At 49.7% G+C, this 19,376-nt stretch overlaps 1 protein-coding gene across 2 annotated transcripts in view; it reads left to right on the forward strand.

Moving 5' to 3' along the window:
• PDE8B (phosphodiesterase 8B) overlaps positions 1 to 19,376 on the forward strand; it is a 158,517-nt gene that overhangs the window by 49,430 nt on the left and 89,711 nt on the right. The window contains exon 1 of one of the 2 annotated variants that reach the window (XM_075932315.2): positions 4,538 to 4,618. The exons of the other annotated variant lie outside the window; for it this stretch is intronic. The gene's annotated coding sequence lies outside the window, so the exon portion shown is untranslated. Of the gene's footprint in view, positions 1 to 4,537; positions 4,619 to 19,376 lie in introns of those variants that run through there. 2 annotated transcript variants of the gene reach the window in all.

The following is a 19,376-nucleotide window of genomic DNA, read 5'->3' on the forward strand; positions in this document are numbered from 1 at the left end:
CACCCTGCACTGCTGCCTCTGGTTCAGTGCACTGTCATGGGGCTCCTCGGGAGTGGGGCTGGAGCGCACTGGCTGCCAACCTCACCCCTAAAGACTATAGAATAATTGAGTAACTGATAAGAATTCATGAGGTTAATTGACTATTCAATTAACCAATATCCCTAGTTCTCTTTCATGCATTCCTAGAGTGCTCTATAGAGAGGAGCAGTAGCGTATGCTGTGCTTTGTGTGCAGCTGCTCACAGTTTCTACTGTGCCACAGAGCAGATAAATATTTCCTCCATTTTAGGTAGTTTTGTCAGTTCTTTGGGGTCAGGGACCATCTTTTTGTTCTGTGTTCATTGTCTAACATAGCAAGATCTGAGTGGGTGATTTACATCCTAGGCACTACTATAATAGAAATAATATGTATCCTGGGGATATCATAACATTTTAGAGCAGGTGAGGGTGGATTTCCAAGCTAGAAGACTCTTTGGTCAAAGTCAGGAACATACAACCTGTCATAAAATTCTTTTGAGGCTTGATCTCGCAAGGTGCTGAGCACTCTGGGCCTGGTTCTGATCCAGCAAAGCACTTAAGCACATGAGTAGTCTCACTGATTTTAGTAGCTCACAGCTTGGAGACAGGCACATGCTTAAGCATTTAGTTAGATTGGTGATGAAGTGCACGCAATTGAGTCCTATGATCTTACTGCACTGCAAGGCTTGACACTTACAAGAGTCTTATTTAACTTCAGGGGAGGATGGTATAATGGGTGACACGGCATTCTGTAGCCATCTATAAGTTTGCATTTTCATGCACATGCATGAAAAGTTCACATTTTGTAGCATGTGCAGAATCAGGCAAGGGCTTCGCTGCTGAGACATTTTGTTGGAGAATAATATTTTATGGCCTGTGAATAATGTAATAGTGATGCTATTTTTATTTTCTCAGTGTTGCCTGGGGAGTGGGTTGAATAATGTCATTTAATAGTGGACTGTCATTTTGCTGGAATATATTTCAGTAAATATAAAACCTCAGGGTAGTGCTTAAGGACTATCTCTGGAACATTGGTTTCACTATATGTGGCTGGTTCTTGGAAATAGGTTTCCTGAAGTTAGGCTTGGTTTACACATTCTTGTAAGCACAGAGAACATTATAAAAAAAATCACTATTCATACGGATATACTGGTAAAGTGGAATTTTTAACTGTAGTATGTGAAAAAGAAGACTGTACTGTAGCAATTAGCAACTGCCACTTGCAGTGTTTACATAAAGCCCAGCAAATTCACTCCTGTGCTGATGGCCAGCCCAGTGTTCAAGTCCCATACAAGCCCCCATAATGACTTTTTAAGCAGAGTAGCAGCAGAGAACTAGACTGGATGCAAGAATGAAGAGTTCTAAAGTTAGATCCTGAACTTCCAAACACATACAGGCAGGAGCAGTTCTAATGGAATCACACCAACAAGGGTTCCAGGACTAGGGCCTTACATTGTAAGAGCTTCGTAATAGACCAGACCTCCCTTCAGCAAGTTGGCATAACTACAGGTACCTGTAATGTGCAGCCACTTTGGCCCACATCCACGAAGGAGCATCAGAGTCTGAATCTCAGATTGAGGTACAGGCAGTCCCCGACTTACGCGGATCCGACTTATGTCGGATCCGCAGTTACGAACGGGGCTGCCCCGGAGTACACGGACTGCGGGACCTCACGGTCCTGCCGCCTGTGTACTCCGGGGCTTTCTCCGCATCTCCCTGGTCTTCAGACCAGGAAGACACGGAGCAAAGCCGCGGAGGGGCTCGGGCAGCGGGGCAGCGCGAGCCCCCCCCCCCGCGGCTTTGCAAAGCCTCGGGGAAGCCGGCAGGGGAGCAGTCCAGGCGCGCCTGGGCTGCCTTGCTGCCCGAGCCCCCCCCCCCGCGGCTTTGCAAAGCCGCGGGGGGGCTGGGGGGGCTCGGGCAGCGGGGCACCCCAGGCGCGCCTGGGCTGCCCCGCTGCCGGCTTCCCCGAGGCTTTGCAAAGCAGCGGGGGAAGCCGGCAGCGGGACAGCCCAGACGCCCCGTGGCTATCCCGCTGCCGGCATCCTCAGAGGCTTTGCTCCCCGTCTCCCTGGTCTGCTGGTCTCCAGCAGACCAGGGAGACGGGGAGCAAAGCCGCAGAGGACCCAGGCGGCGGGACCGCGGTGCGTCTCGGTCCGCCGCCCGTGTCTTCCTGGTCTGCTGGGGTGGGGGGGGGCACAGCTAGTACGCCCCCCCCCCCAGCAGACTAGGCTTTTCTCCGGACGCCTGTGGCAGAGCAGCTGGGGTGCTGCCGGTTGGTCCCGCAGCGCCGCTCTGGGTGCTACTGGACCAACCCAGCAGCACCCCAGCTGCTCTGGTCCTGATTTAGCCGCTGCTGGTCAGTTTCAGCAGCGGCTGAATCAGGACGCCTGGGGCAGAGCAGATTGGGTGCTGCTGGGTTGGTCCAGTAGTGCCGAGGAGCGGCGCTACTGGAGCAACCCAGCAGCACCCTAGCTGCTCTGCCCCAGGCGTCCTGATTTAGCCGCTGCTGAAACTGACCAGCGCTGACTACAGGAAGCCCGAAGCAGAGTTGCTCTGCCCCGGGCTTCCTGGAATCAGCTGCTTATCAGTTTCAGCAGCAGCTGACTTGGGGACGCCTGGGGTTCTTAAGTTGATTCTGTATGTAAGTCAGAACTGGCGGTCAGTTTCAGCAGCGGCTGAATCTGTACGCCAGTTCCGACTTACATACAGATTCAACTTAAGAACAAACCTACAGTCCCTATTTTGTACGTAACCCGGGGACTGCCTGTACTTAAGTCCAAGTTTTAGGCACTCCTGATTCACAAAACCTCTGCTCTGTTGCAACCTGTGGTCATGTAAACTCACTCAGTGCTTGAATTTTTACTGTAAAAGTTCCCTAGACATCTGCATTTCCGCTTGTAGGCGTGGTACTGCTGCCTCACTCTAGGAAGCTAGATCCCCAGTGCAATCCACAAACCAGCAAAAGACAGGTACTCCTCCACCCAGCAGTGGGGCCTGATCATGTTACTTAAATAGTCACTGTGACAGAGAGAGAACCTGAGATAATGGCTAGATTCTGGTGATTGGAGCACCTACATGGGAGATTGGAGACCTTGGGTCCAGTCTCCCAATTACAATGACTAATTATGTATCCAAAATTGATAGCTTTAACAGGAGAGCCTGATGGTAACCTACATCCAAATATCCCCCTGTGAAGTGGTTAGGGTACTGTCCTGAAAGGTGGGAGGCCTCCTGAGTCAAATCCTTTCTCCCTACCAGGCAAAAAGGGGACTGGGACTTCCCCCATCTTGGGCGAGTGGTCCAACTACTGGCATAAGAATAATAAGGGAATTGTCATCTCCTCTTGTGCTTTTTCAAAGAAACAGTATAGGTACCTCAGCTGCCTGACTTCAGGAGCAGGGTTCCCAGCTATGGGTGGCAAACAGCAGTAAGAACCTCCCTTCAGCTGGGTTAGGCATCTAATTCTGTGGAAAGGGTGGAGTTCAGGCCCCATCTCTGTCGTCTGTATCTCCCATTAGCTAGTCCAGAGGACTTTCTCCCTAGCATGCTTGCTTTTCTGAATAGAATTCTTAGGTGTTTCTGAGTTTGCCACCCCACATTTTCAGTTTTCAAATGTGATACAGATGTTTATGTTGACCATGCATAACTATCACAACAGATGTCAAAGGAAGCTGGAGGTTTTGGTCTGAGGGATGAGAGCAGCTGGGGATTTTGGCATCTAAGAAGGCATGGAAGGGAGTTTGGGATTTACATATTAGCTATATGTTTCTGTGAAATCATCATCAGAGAAGTAACAATGTTAACAGTGAAGGAGCTATTTTTAGGTATTAGCGCTAACACAACATTGTAATGAATGGGGAAGTTCACACTTCTCAGATCATTCATTTCAGGCCCCCTGAAGACTCAGGAAAAATAATGCTGATTGCTTTATATTCAGTTCATATTTTCTTTGCAACTGAGGGAGAATCATTTTTTTAAAGTTTTGTTTCTGGAGAAAGAGTGCATTCTGCAACAAATCCCATGGGTCCTGAAGCATGGATTATGCAGGCTCTGCTAATCTGCCTCAGTTGTCTTTCTTCAGATCCAGACCATCTGAAGAGAGAACTTCCAAGAAATCACTATTTAAAAGTACTTGAAAATTTGGAAAAGCCAGGGAGAAAAACCTATGTTTTTTTCTTCCTCTTCTGTTACAGCTTCCACTTTAAAAGCTGTTCCACAAAATCAGAATCAGGATCCACAACAAGCTCAGCCAGATAAATCAGACATTTTTAAGGTATATTCCCACCTTCCTCTTTCTGTTTGTCTCTTTTCCTTGCTGTTTGTTTTCAGATAAGTGTAGTATAGCATGGTGTTTGGATTGAGATAAGGTATACCTGTCCTGTGATTGCTACCACAGGAAAGGGGTGAATAGATTTCATTAGACTAGCATCATCCTGCAGAGGCTGCAGCTGCTTGAGAATGTTCTCCAGCTGTGGACACCTAGGAATAAGAAATAAAAGGAGGAGGCAAAGGCTACACATAAATTTTGTTGTTATTACTACTGCAGGAGAGACTGACTGGTTCTGAAAGAGGTGTCAGGCTGTTGAGCTCTAAGTTTAAAGGTCAGTAGCAGTAGCTAGTATTCTTGGGTAAACTATCAGTGAGGAAAGGGTCTATATGGATTCAAATGGTTCCTGAATCAAAAAGGAACCTTTCTGCTTTTGCCTTACAGTAAGAGAAGACTCATTATTTTGGGATGTGCCTACAAATGAATGTTTTAAGTACCTGTGATAAGTGTCTGCATATAACAAGAAGCAGAGCTGGGATGGGGAGAATTCTTGAGCACTGCTCAGTTTTAATGGAGTTATTTTATATGAAAAGCCTGGTTGCTGGCAAACAAGGCACCCTTAGTCATTGGGGTTGCTAACTCTCCAGGTGTGACCTGGAGTCTCCCAGAATTGGCATCAATTGTCTGTTGACTACTAAAAACAATCTTTGAGCTTTTAATAGGCATTTTAAAGAAAATGACACTGTCATGGGGGGGAGGTGAGAATCTCCTGGAGTAGCTTTGGTCAGAGTTAGTAGCCCTATGGTAAGTATACTAATTGCCATGATAAGGACCCTGTGAAGTAAATAATTAGAACTGTTTCCCTTTTAGAGTTGGAGAAACGAAGATAAAGTGAAAACTTAAACAAATAGTCAAACAAAGACTAACAAAACATGTAGGTGATATCATGAGCTTTGGTGGGCACAGCCCACTTCTTCAGATGACTGGAGGGTTGTCTGTTGCTAGAGCTGGGCTTGGAATGTTGTGGTAAAACTTTCAAAAGAACCAAAGTGACTCGGACAGTGTAAATCTCCCTTGTCAAAATTTGCTTAAATGTGTTAAATGCTAAGTCTCCTGAATCAGACTACCACAGTTCTAGAGTTATTCATTGTAACTTAGCCCTGTTATCCAGAGCCATGAGCTGCTCAGTCGGCATGTAAATAACCATGAAAATTGCTAACTGGTTAAATAGTTACATTATTACTGGTTAACTGTTGGTGGATAGCAGCTAGGGCCAGACACTCACTCAGCCGCTTTTCCAGAAAAACTTGCCAGCTGTCTACACTGGCCACTTGAATTTCTGCAAAAGCACTGACTTCCTACTGTAAGAAATCAGTGCTTCTTGCGGAAATACTAATCTGCTCCCATTCAGGCAAAAGTCGCTTTTGCGCAAAAGGGCCAGTGTAGACAGCTTAGATTTGTTTTCCGCAAAAAAAACCCTGTCTAGATTGGCACGGATGCTTTTCTGCAAAAAGTGCTTTTGCGGAAAAGCGTCCGTGCCAATCTAGACGTGGTTTTCTGCAAAAAAGCCCCATCAACGGAAAAGTTTTCCGTTAAAAGCATTTCTGGAAAATCATGCCAATCTAGACGCAGCCAATGATTACTGGGTAATGGGTTAACCTTTTACATCCCTACTGCTTAGAGTTCTTTCCAAAATAGAAAGAGTAGTTTTTCGGGTATTAAGCACCAAACCTGGGTGGCTGTAGGAGAAGTCACGAATCACCCATCATAAACATCAGAAAAAATTGCAAACTTGCAACCCTGGCATTGAACTTCTGTGTTCAATGTCATGTCTGCAAGGAAGAAGGCTGGAAACAGAATTTTCACTTTCAAACGAAGCTTTTCCTTGAGACTTAGCAGGTTCCCAAACTGAGTGGGAAGGAGTCAGGGGCAAGAGCATGAGTGACAGGCTCCAGAGGCCAGCATGTGGGGGGAAGCCTGTGGTAAGAGCCTGGTTTTTATCTCTTCTGTCTGACTGTAACAGTGTATGCTATAACTGTGCCAGAAGTGAAGGATTCTCACAATGAAGGTTTCCTCCTTGAGGCTCAGTTATTTACTATGGGGGCAGTGGGGTTTGGGACTATTCCAGGATGGGATGTCCACAGCCAATTTGTCTACTCCCTTTCTACCTGAGAAATGGCCAATAAGCAGTCACTAAAGGCAGTAGAGAGGGAGAGGAAAACTGCCCTTTTCTGATTAAGGTTAGAAGCACCTAAACTGGTCATTAAATCTTTAATTGCCTCCTTCTCCAACTGCAGGGAGCAATTAGAAATATGCTAATTCTGTCCCAGTAAACTCCTAGTGACATCATGCAGCCCTGCAATTGGCCTCACCCCACCGTAACAACACAGAAGGGAGACTTATCTTTCGTTATCAGCAGCAGGGCATTGGAGAGCGGCACCTAGTGCCAACGTTGAGCTGGCAGTCTCTGGGACACTTACAATCTCTTGTTTTGCTTATTCACTTTTTGGAGGATGAGTTTACATTAAAAGTAGGTAACTGATTATTTTCCAGTGCAGTAATATTTTATACGCTGGGCACAAGTAGCCAGCTCAGGAGCTGATAGAAGGTCATTTGAGTGACTTCGTTCACTGTAACACTGGGTTTTCTTTCTTACTTGCTTTAATTACTGCTTTAGCTGTAGTTACTCATTGACATTGATTAGATCACATTGTTCTCTCCAGGCTCTCATGCTGTTCAAACTTACTTTTTGCCATGCACCAATTACAAGGTGATGACAAGACCCTTTACAAAATTCTGGTGTCTCTAATAATATTTTTAGAATTTTCTCTCTCCTTTCCCTCTTCCATTTTCCCGCCTCTGTCTGCATCACTGATGTGGTTCAGAGTTAGTTATAATAGCCTTTCGTAAGATTGACGTAACCAGATCTGACCTGATTCACCAGTGAGCAGTGACTCATCCTGCTACTGAATCAAGAACAGACAATGACAAATGGTTGTACAGAATGAAATCTGAGACTCACTGAGAAGACCCATCCTGGACAGATATTTACCTTTGACAGACACCCGAGGGATTTCTGTCTTCTAATACTTTGGTGATACGAATGTAGCTTGTGCCAATATGTATTTAACAAAGTGAACTGGTGTGGTAGAGAACTACATGATACAACTTCAGAGAGAACTGCATTTAAAAAGACAGGATTAGAAAATTATTTTTCTCAATACGATGCCTTTTCTCTCTTCCCCCTCCCCCCAGTTTATAACTTGCTTCTCATGAAAACTTGGGTTGTGTGTTAATTCTCTAACTCTCTGTCTCTTGCTGTACTAAAATATAGGGATCCAAGTCTGTGTTTACCTGTGAGTAGTTCACTACTATTATGCTTGGAGTTACAGAAGGCTCATAGTTTTGGAAGTGTATTGAAGGGCCCACTCTGCCTTTCCATATTTCTAGCCCTGTCCAAGCAATAGTTAATGTCTGCATAGCATCAGGTGCAGAACTGACTTTCAGTGCCTCACCAAATCATCATCAAACTGCTGTTGGAAACAGATGGATTAAACAGCCTATGTAAGTATTATGATTTATTTTCCTATTCAGGAAAAAATATTGCCTTTTTTCAGATCAACAGAAGGGGCGTGTATAAACATAGCGCTGATTTTTTTTTCAATGAGATACTAGTGAGACATTAGTCATAGCCTGTCCCTCACATTTAATGACTTGAGCAGCCATAGCACCATCCATTTTGAGTTTCTCAAGTGCCATGTTGCTCTGGTGCCAGGCACACTGATGAAGGGAGGGCAAAGGGGGCATCTGCACGGGGGGGGGGCAGAGCTTCTGGCCCCTGCCATTGCTATTGTGGCAGCAGCTGGACCCATGGGCCCCTTTAAGTGTTGGAGCATGGTGCTGAGCACTCTCAGCAGCTTTGAATGCTGGGGGGGGGGAGGGAGGTGGGAGAAGAGCAGCGCTTCATTCCTGGGCTGGCTGCCCTGGTTCTGCTGCTTCTGCCCAGCCCCACTGCTTCTGGGGGCATTGAGCTGGGCCCTGTCCCACACCTTGCTCCTGGTAGCTGTCGGCCCTGCTGTCTGGCACAGCAGTCTTCTCACCACTACTCAGTAAATGTCCCTTTACAATTCCACTTCAGAGAATAGAATAAGAAAAGGGCGATACTTTGAAAAACGATTTTAAAAAGCAATAAATGCTTAGTTTTTCAGTAGTCTCCACCATGAATGGAGAAATGTGTCTATTAATGCATGTAGTGTTTAGCCCAGGGGGTTCCAAGGCACTAGAGACAAGGTGGGTGAGGGAATATCTTATTGGACCAACTTCTGTAGCTGAGACAAGCTTTTGAGTTGCACAGAGCTCTTCTGAAGAGATTTCCCTCACCCACCTTGCCTCTATATTAATGCAGTTTGTAATCGGGTGACTTGTGTTGGGCTTGCCAAACTCTAGTTTCAAGAGCAGGTCTATGCAGGGTGAGGGGGAAATCTCGCTCCCCTGGGGTACAGAGCCCCCAGAAGAGTCCGAGGCCGGAGGTCAAATCAGTGAGGCAGGAGAGAAATCTAGAAGGAAAAACTTTATGATGCATGCATGCAGGCTGTCACTTCCAAGAGTGAAAGCAGCCCTGAGTTACAGGTTTTTGGATCCTTTATACAGAATGCTTAGACAGTTCGGTTGTGGATTGTTTTTCTTTAACATATCAAAGTCTCAGCAGAAGTACTCTGAGACTTCTGTTCACCCCAGGAATGCTAGAAGTAAGTTTTACAAAACAAAAGCACATGAGAATGTGGAGTGGAGAAGTCTACAAGGCAAACGGTGACAAAAATAAGGGTTTACATGTCAAATTGTAACAGACTAGGAGTATCCATGAACTTGAGATAGGTATTGTAAGGGTCTTGATTAGAGCTAATTTGATTTCTCTCTGTTACAGGGAGAGAGGCCTGGAAAACTTTTTAACCCTTACAGCAGTTTTCTTTTAGAGAGTTTTGATTTCTGCACAGTCCCCCCCCCCCCCCCCCCCCGACATAATTGGAGTTATTTGATTTTTCTCCCACAAGGGGCAGCCGCCCCGGGCCCCGCGCTTCAAAATGCCCTGCGCATGCACCGTGGCAAAGAGGGGGGCTGCAAAATTATGCTGCCTGGGGCCCCGCAAAACGGTCATCTGCCCCTGGGTCTATGCTACTACTGACTGATCTAACTTTCATGGTCCATGGATGTGAAAGACCCTCCTTTGAGTGATCTAAAATATAGCAACCTAAGCACTGTCCATACCAGTACTATGTCAGTGGGATAGGGTTAGCAGAGATGACATAGTGATGCTGACAGGAAAGCACATCTTCACTGGATGTACTACATGGCATAGCTGTGCCTATGTAGCAGTTCTAAGGGAGACCTGAACTTCAGTAAGCACACTGGATCAGGTCATTCCCCTGTAAAAGAAGCAGAAAGTGTGGTGTGGGGAGAGGAGAGAGCTCTCAGGGAAAATAGCATATGGATGGCGGAGAGCCAATGATGCGCTCTGCTTCTAGCCCCTGATGTAGGGGATAGGGAAGCTAGATATTGTGTAATTGAATAGTCGTATAACTATATGAAATCTTACCGGTTGCACAACTATTTGATAGTCCCAGGGTGGGGTGTGGGGGGGAGGCAGACAGATCACTCTCCTCCCACATGAGCTACTGCCTCTGATGGGATGCAGCAAGGAGGGGGCAGGCAGATCAACAAAGTCGGCATGCATGGGGAACTGTCTTGAAAGCCAGCTTCCTAAATGTATCAGCTCCAGCCTACCCCCTGCCCCCCCACATTCTCCGTGCTGCTCTCTATGAGAGGCAGTGGGGGCAGGGGTAGAGACAGGCAGATCTGGTGTTTGTGGGGAGCCTGCTTAAAGCCAGCTCCTCATGGGCACTGGGTCCCACTCCCCTCCAGCCCCTTGCAGCCTCTGATACAGAGGCAGTGGGGGGGAGGGGGGGGGCGGAGGGGGCAAGAGTGCCTGGAGTTGACAAGATCAGCCCAAGCTTATTGCCTAATTGTGTAGTCGACTACATGTTGACATCCCTAATAGGGGGAACATAGCAGAGGACAAGAGAATGTGGCTGGATATCATCCCTTTGGTCTGGCTATTTCCATGTGCTAGAATGGCCCCTAGACTGCCCTAATGTTTTAAATTCACACAGCACAAACATGGCTAATCTAGTTTAAAGGGAGGATCAAACCCTTCCCTGCTAGCCCTAGATTTCAAGGGCCACAAAAATTAGCTCTACAGCGGTCACGGCTCAGAATCTGGGCCTTGTGGTGTATGCGTGTAAGAATGTCTGCATAGTAGAGAGAGGTTTCCAGCCTCTATAATACAACCTAAGTTATCCAAATGTCTGGAGGAGGCTGAATACATCTAGCTCTCCAAGATTTTGATGTACTGCAGTAGAAATCCAGAGACTCGTTCATGTTTTGGATAACTGTAGTTTTACGAGTATGGATAACTGTAGTTTTACTAGTATATCAAACTGTCGGTACATTGCTCCAAAATATGGTGTATTAAATTTGCCTGCATATTTATATGGCGAGTCACATTCACATTTAGAAAGACTAGAAATATACATAAGTGAACACTCCTGGTGCAAACCAACTACTGACTTCCTACATACCCTGCCCTTTCCACCAGGCCCCCGGGGATCCCGCTTTTCAGAGGCTCTGCACTTTGTTCACTTCATTCCCCTTCCCTCTGTTGCTCATTCTTCCTCAACCCTCACTCAAGGAAACGCTTCCCATAAGGACAGGTTATTACATGATTATTCAGCACAGGTGAAACCCTAGCCTTATATACATCCAATATGATCCACTGACCTCAGTAGAACCAGAATTTCATTGTATGTAGATTTTTATTTTTAGTTTTATATTTTATTATGGCTTGCCCCTTCCTTTGATGCTTCTGGTAACAACCATCATCTGAGAGAAGATATTAGTCTGTTCTAATCCGGTATGAACAATTCCTATGTGCCTAAATTAACAACATTATTGTCTCTCATGTTGGTGACTTTTTTCCTATGAGAGGTCTCTTTCCTATAATGATGATGTATTTGCAGAGATGCTTCTACTTCTGTATGAATATGATTTTTTAAAATCTGTGGTACAATGCAATATTCTTACTGCAGTCATTTTTATACTAGACCTACATCTGTTCCATTAGCACTCAAAGAACTATTCTGCAAATGTCAGCTTTGTTTCAGGAGGTTGGTCTAAAATTGGTAGCAATTTGATGTCTGTGCGTTTTACCTTTCTGAATTACTTTTTTCTTTAAGGTAGATCCAGGTTTTATGTACACTTTTCATACTGTCTGGCCTCTGCCTTTTTCTTAGCTTTTGATGTTCACCTAGCTTACTTGTCTTTTCTTATCATTGTGATTTTACAACACATAAGACCTGATTTTGCATCTGCAGTTTTTTTAGGTGTGCAGTCACTGTCACTTTTATTATTCCTTTGTTTTATCATGCATAAAATGTACATAAAATTAATAGGAAAACAGTTTTTGCCTCAGAAGACCTTATATTCTAAACTTTCAATTTGACACACAGGCAAGTGTATAACAGCTGCCAAGAATGGGGATAGGGCTGGCTCTTACTACTGATTATGTGCAGTTGAAGAGGTCTGCCTGCCCTGAGTCAGCACCAGGAGCAGGGTTGTAGTATGTACCGTTATTCGGTTTAGATTTATGGTACAAAAGTCATAGTTACTCAGATCTAAATATCTGATATGTGGTATTCTGGGTTGAAAATTTGGCCCATATTGTATAATCATTTAAGGCTTTTCTCTTAATGAAGGTGACTGGAAAATTATGCCTTTGTGTTGTCTGCTTAAATGATTTCTGTTCTTAGGGAGTGTCACGGGGCGCGGCGCAAACCGCCGCCCCGCCCCGCTAGAAGTTAGATTGTACACAATGCACTGCTCGCTTCCGCACCTCCTAGGCGGAGTGGGGGGTCCGGGCCCACCCTCACTCCGGACCCCGACCCAGGGCCCTGACACCGAGAGCGTGCCTCTCGGTGGTAGCAGGGGGGTTGGCACCCCAAATGCACCTGCTCTCGGGATCCACGACCCGCCCTAGGTCTCTCTCCACTCCGCCGGCCCGCTGCGCCGACTATTCGGCCTCCCCCTCCGGGGCTCTTCCTGCAGAGGTTCCCCCCCCGCTTCTCTCTCTCTCTCTTCCCCCCCCCCCCCCCACACTGTCCGTCCCCCTCGCGTCTCCCCCTGCCCTCTTTCTACTGTCCCGGCTCTTCCGGGTTCCTTCCTCCCCCTCCGTCGTCGCGCCCGTGACGTCACCTGTCACGTTCCTGGGCGCACCGTGATGACACGCCACGCCCTCCCCGCTCCCGCTTTCTAGGCCCGAGCGGTCTGCCGCGTCCGTGCCCCCTCCCTCAGCGGCCCCGGGTAACGTTAGCGAGTGGCGGGGCTGCTCTGCCCCGTCACACACCTCCCCCCTTTCTACACTCTGTACGCCTCCTGGTTGCTCGTCACCCGGCAACCGTGAGAGACAGTCCGCGTTCACATTATCTTTACCAGGTCTGTGTTTAATGTCAAAATGGAAGGGTTGCAAACTCAGGTACCACCGCATTATCCGTGCGTTGTTATCCTTCATGGTCTGCATCCATTTGAAAGGTGCGTGGTCCGTCACCAGCCTGAAGGTATTGCCTGTAAGAAAGTAGCGTAAAGAGTCTATGGCCCATTTAATAGCCAGCGCTTCCTTCTCTATTATGGCATAGTTTCTTTCCCTGGGGAACAGCTTCCGGCTTAGGTAGGCCACGGGGTACTCCGCGCCCTCCTCCTCCTGTGCGAGGACTGCCCCGAGCCCTACCTCGGAGGCGTCAGTCTGCAAAAGAAATGGCTTTTCGAAATCGGGAGGCCGTAGCACTGGGCCCGACACCAGGCACTGGCAGAGTGTCTCAAATGCCCGCACCCCTTGGGGCGTCCACACCACCCTTTGGGGTTTCTCTTTCTTTGTCAGTCTGTTAAAGGGGCTGCCAGGGAGGCAAAATGGTTTATAAACCGCCAGTAATACCCCGCGAGGCCCAGAAACTGGTGTACTTGTCACTTGGTGTGGGGCCGGGGGTAGTCTCTAATGGCTTGTACTTTGTCTAGTAGTGGTTTTAGCCGTCCCCTCCCCATCGTATACCCGAGGTAGGATACTTCCCTTCTCCCGAACTGGCATTTTTTGGGGTTTGCTGTGAGTCCTGCCTGTTGGAGCGCCTGCAGGACGGCTCCCAGCTGCTGTAAATGCTCCTCCCATGTCCTGCTAAAGACGACGATGTCGTCTATGTATGCCGTGGCGTAGTCGTGGTGGTCTTCCAGGATCTCGTCCATCAGCCTCTGGAACGTGGCTGCCGCGCCGTGTAATCCGAACGGCATGGTGACAAATTGGAATAGTCCAAACGGGATGGCGAACGCCATCTTTTCTCTGGCTGTCGGCGCCAGGGGTATCTGCCAGTACCCCTTTGTGAGGTCAATCGTTGATAAATACTCCGCCCGCCCCAGGTGCTCCAGCAGCTCGTCCACCCTGGGCATGGGGTACGCGTCAAACTTCGATACCGCGTTCAGTTTACGGAAGTCGATGCAGAACCGTATGGCCCCGTCCTTTTTCAGGACCAGTACGATGGGGCTCCGCCACTCGCTCTGCAATTTCTCCACCACTCCCCACCGTAACATGTCTTGCAGCTCTTTCTGGACCGTGTCCCACAACTTCCGGGGAATGGGGCGCACCGGGTCTCTTATCCGTCTTCCCGGTTCCGTCATGATTTCGTGGTACGCCGTGGTCGTCCTCCCGGGTCGGCTCGTCAAGCTGGCTGCCGCCTGTTGTAGTACCGCCCGGAGTTGTGCCTGTTGAACATGATTTAGCTCCATCCCCACGGGGCTGGCCGCCCATGTGACCTCTTCCTCGCCACAGGGCCCGAACTTGATCTCCGTACTAAGGGCTTCCGATGGGGGCTCCTCCTGGGGTACCCATCGTTTTAGTAAGTTGACGTGGTACACTTGGTTCTGACTGTGTCTACCCCCTACCTGGACTTCGTAGTCCACTTCCCCGATCCTCTGAGTCACCCGGTAGGGCCCCTGCCACTTGGCTAGCAATTTGGATTCCCCTGTCGGCAACAGTACCAACACCGGGTCGCCCGGGCTGAAGGCCCTTAGCCGTGTCCCTGCGTTATAGTGGCGGGCCTGGGTTTCTTGGGCCTTTTTTAGGTTTTCTTGCACCCACCTCCCTATAGTTCGCATGCGGTCCCACAACTTAATTACGTATTGGACCGCCCCCAGTGCGGTAGATGCCTGCTCTTCCCATCCCTCCCGCACCAAGTCTAATATACCCCGTGGCCGTTGGCCATATAATAGTTCAAACGGGGAGAACCCTACTGAGGATTGCGGTACCTCCCGTATTGCAAAGAGCAGGGGCAGCAGCAGCTTGTCCCAGTCTCGGGGGTCGTCTTGGACCAGCCTTCGCAACATTGCTTTCAGGGTTTTGTTGAAGCGCTCCACCAACCTGTCCATCTGGGGGTGGTAGGCTGCGGTGCAGATCTTCTTTACTTGCAGCCATTTGCACAGCTCCTTCATTAGGCGCGATACCAGATTTGTGCCCTGGTCGGTCAGGATCTCTTTCGGGAGTCCGACGCGGGCGAACATTTTCACAAGCTCGTCGGCTATCGTGGCCGCGTTGGTCTTGCGCAGGGGGACGGCTTCTGGGTAGCGGGTGGCATAATCGACCACCACCAGTATATATTGGTGCCCCCTCCGGGTCCGCTCCAAGGGTCCCACGAGGTCCAGGCCTATCCTTTCGAAGGGCTCCGATACTAGCGGCATGGGCACTAGGGCTGCTCGAGGGACCTGGGCCTCCGCCGTCCGTTGGCACTGGGGGCATGATCTGCAAAAATTCTTGACGTCCTGGTATACCCCTGGCCAATAAAACCGTTGGAGCACCCGTTGCTGGGTCTTCTCGGTACCCAAGTGCCCGGCCCAGGGGTTGTCGTGGGCCATCTCCATCACCCGCCACTGGTATGCTTTCGGCACAATTAACTGGGTTTCCCCGCCTCCTGTCCCCGGGACCTGGTAAAGCCGGTCCCCTTGGATCTCGAAGTGGGGGCCCTGTTCGATTCGCTGTTCGGTCCCCTCGCTCTCCACCCGGGGCCCCAGCGCGTTCTCCCAGGCGTGTTGCAATGACAGGTCCTCCCGCTGCAAGGCTAGGAAGTCGCCTGTGTCAACCTCTAGGGTCGCCCGCGTCTCATCCCTGTCTAGCCCTTGTGGGGGTGTCGTGCCATCGTCCTCCTCCTGGGTAGCCCACGCCTCTTGTGTGTCCCTCCAGTCGGTAGGGCCCCGTTCACCTAGAAGCCGTCGCAGCCCGGGCCAATCCCTGCCTAATAACATGGGGTAGGGTAGTCGGGGCGTTACTGTGACTCGCAGCTCCCCGCCCTGGCTCCCGTCGTGTAACCTCACTCGGGTCGTCGGGTACGGCTGGGTGTCCCCGTGCACACACTTGATCCAAACCGGTGTCCCCATGTGCCCCGCTCTCCCTAGCGCGTCTCTCCGTACGAGCGTCTGCCCGCACCCCGAGTCCAACACGGCTTCCACTACCTCCCCGTTCAAGCGTACCTGCCTTATCATGCGGGCCCGGCTTACCTCCTGCCGTGGGCCTTTCCGGGGTCTGGGCTGGCCGTAGGTGCAGTCCATCACGGGGCAGTCCTGGCGGATGTGGCCTTCCTGGCCGCATTGGTAGCACGTCGGTTTCGGCTGGACCCTCGGTGCGTCCTCTACACTCCTTCCGGCGTCGGCCCGGGGTTCCCCCCTTCCATGGTCCTCGGTTCCGCGCCACACCGGGGCTAATCGTCGCTCCGGCCTTCGGGCTGGGGGGCTTCTAGCTCTAGGCCCCGTGCTATCCCGCCCTTCCTTCCCTCTGGGGCTAGGTCCTCCCCGGCCCACCGGGTTGGTCCCCGTTCCTACCTTGCCGTGTCCTTCCGGTGCCTCTGCTGCCAAGAAGTGCTCCATGAGCGTCACGGCTTCTTCTAGGGTTCCGGGCAGGTGCCGGCGTACTCATTGTTGGCCCTCTGCGGGGAGTGCTTGCAAGTACTGTTCGAGCACCACCAGGTCGGCCACCTGAGCCGCGGTCTTGGCGGAAGGTTCCAGCCACCGTAACCCGGCTTCCCGGATCCGCTGGGCGACCGCCCATGGCCGCTCCCCTGCTGCATACTTGGCCGCCCGAAACCTCTGCCTGTACGTCTCAGGGGAAATGCCCAGCTGGTCAAGGATCGCCTCCTTGACCTTGTAGTAACATAGCGAGTCACGGTCGGACAAGCTTCGGTAGGCGAGCTGGGCCGGGCCGGACAGGTAGGGGGCGAGTATGGTAGCCCAGAGTTCCTGGGGCCAGCAGGCAGCCGTGGCCACCCGCTCAAAAGTTACCAGGAATGCCTCCGCGTCGTCCTCAGCCCCCAACTTGGCGAGCCTGATGGGGAGTCGCGCCGGGCCTGCCGTGTCCTCTTCTCCTTCGTTGGTGGGTCCGATCAGTCCCGTCCCATCCTTCAGCTCCCTCACCAGCTGCCTCTGTTGCTCTCTGAACTCGGAGGTTAGTTGTCACAACGCCTCCGTCTGTTGCCTCTGGAGCTGGCGCTGGCTATCCACCAGCCATTCTACGATTTTGTCGGCATCCATGGTGCCGTTGCCTATTTGAGATGGCAGTAAAATAGAGTGGAAACCAAAACCCACCACCCTCGCTCCCTAAGTTACAGGGGCGCAGTCATGCCCACATTCTCCACCATGTGTCACGGGGCGCGGCGCAAACCGCCGCCCCGCCCCGCTAGAAGTTAGATTGTACACAATGCACTGCTCGCTTCCGCACCTCCTAGGCGGAGTGGGGGTTCTGGGCCCACCCTCACTCCGGACCCCAACCCAGGACCCTGACACCGAGAGCGTGCCTCGGTGGTAGCAGGGGGGTTGGCACCCCAAACGCACCTGCTCTCGGGATCCACGACCCGCCCTGGGTCTCTCTCCACTCCGCCGGCCCGCCGCGCCGACTATTCGGCCGCCCCACTTGGGGCCTCCCCCTCCGGGGCTCTTCCTGCAGAGGTCCCCCCCCCCCCCCGCTGCCCCCTCTCTCTCTCTCTGCTCCCTCCACACCGTCCATCCCCCTCGCGTCTCCCCCTGCCCTCTTTCTACTGTCCTGGCTCTTCCGGGTTCCCTCCTCCCCCTCCGTTGTCGCGCCCGTGACGTCACCTGTCACGTTCCTGGGCGCACCTCGATGACGCGCCACGCCCTCCCCGCTCCCGCTTTCTAGGCCCGAGCGGCCTGCCGCGTCCGTGCCCCCTCCCTCAGCGGCCCCGGGTAACGTTAGCGAGTGGTGGGGTTGCTCTGCCCCATCACAGGGAGTTATCAAAAGAGAGAATGTAATATGCAGTAGCTGTGTAAGCCCAGAGTTCATTCAGGGTCACAAATGTAGCTTATACATGTTAAAACAAGGCCCTTTGAACGATGTGTTAGAATGTTCCATCCTTGTTTTGCAGATAAACTTTAAATGACTTGGTAAGCCATTGGCGCATAGAAAGGCTCTGCTGTAAGAGGTAAAATTGTGGTATATAGATAGTGAAGGTTTCTTAGCTGAGCACTAAGCTAATGCATTAGAAAAGGTTGCTTTTTTTAAAGTATATTTTGTAGTGACAGAGCTTATTGCATTTCTCCATAGTGTAGGCTATAGAAAAGACAAATTTTCGTGACTCACAAGTCTCACAAAGTTGTTTTTTGAATAAAGTAGCTTAAAATAAAACATCTTAAAATAGAAGTTATTCTAAAATCAGTCTGAACCTTTTGCAGAACAGGGACATTGCAAGCAGCCAGATGATCCAGTTTATAAAAATCTAGACTTAGGCAACCATGAAAAAAGCAGGTAATCTTCAAATAGTTATTAACTTTCATGAAGGAAGCTGGAGTTTCTAGCTCTGCGAGGAACAAGGTTAATAATGAAAACACAAGACTGATATTTGACAGTGTGAAAAATCCTCGTTTTATCTGAAGGCTAATTTGCCAATTTTGGGCTACTTTTCCTATGCCAGCATTTTGGAAAAGGATGATTAGCTTACAGTTCCTCTTTCTACACAAGGCTGACATTTTAATACCGTATTTTCCGGTGTATAAGGCGACTGGGCGTATAAGACGACCCCCTAATTTTCTAGTTAAAACATAGGTTTTCGCCTATACTTGCCGTATAAGACTACCCCCCTTAAGAGGCCAACCAGCAGCACCCCAGCTGCTCTGCCCCAGGGTCCACAACAAAAGCCTGACAGACATAGGCAGACAAATGGTGAGTGCAAGGAAACAATGAGACCGTATTGCTCAGCTTGCCAGGTAGGAGCATCAGTACACCAATAGCCTCACCATTGTCTTTTTCTTTTGGTGGGTGTTTATGGGAGCTCCTCCCAAACTTAAGGGGCGGCATTGGAGAAACACAAAGGTGCATACCTGAAAAATGTATAATGGAGAGCCATCTTATGTTTGGTATGATACAGAGGGGAGAGCTGTGGGAACAGGGCCAGGCCTAGGTTTTTTTACCAAGGGCTAAGAACATTTTTGGTCCCCCTGGCTAGCCAGCAGAGCAAAAAACCCAACCAAGTGCAAAAAAAAAACAAACAAAAAAAAACCCAACCAAACTCCCTATAACAATGCACAGCTGGGTGCGGAGTGTTGCGGCACCTGAAGAAGTTGGCATCCAGAGAGGTCACCCTGCTCTTATAACCCTTGGGATTCAAATAAACAGAATGAGAAAATGATCTTTTAAGTAGCTTGCCAATTGGATATAAGCTGGCCAAAGATTGCATTTGTCAGGAAGAAGGATGTTGTAGTAATCAAGGCGCAAAATGATGAGAGCCTAGATGAGACTTCTTATACATGGATGGATAGGAAAAGTTGCATCTGAGAGTTATGTAGAAAGAAACAGCAGGATTAAGATCTAATCTGAACACGAAGCCTAGAAGAGGCTCAGATCAAAGCCACCATTCTGCCTGGGTGACAAGCAGATTGGTGGCTTCCATAGTAATCAAAATAGGAGGTAGAGGAGAGGGCTTGGACATGAAAGATTAAGGGCTTAT

This window comes from Pelodiscus sinensis, chromosome 6, assembly GCF_052426305.1.
Source record: "Pelodiscus sinensis isolate ZL-2025 chromosome 6, ASM5242630v1, whole genome shotgun sequence".
Lineage (NCBI taxonomy): Eukaryota > Metazoa > Chordata > Testudines > Trionychidae > Pelodiscus > Pelodiscus sinensis.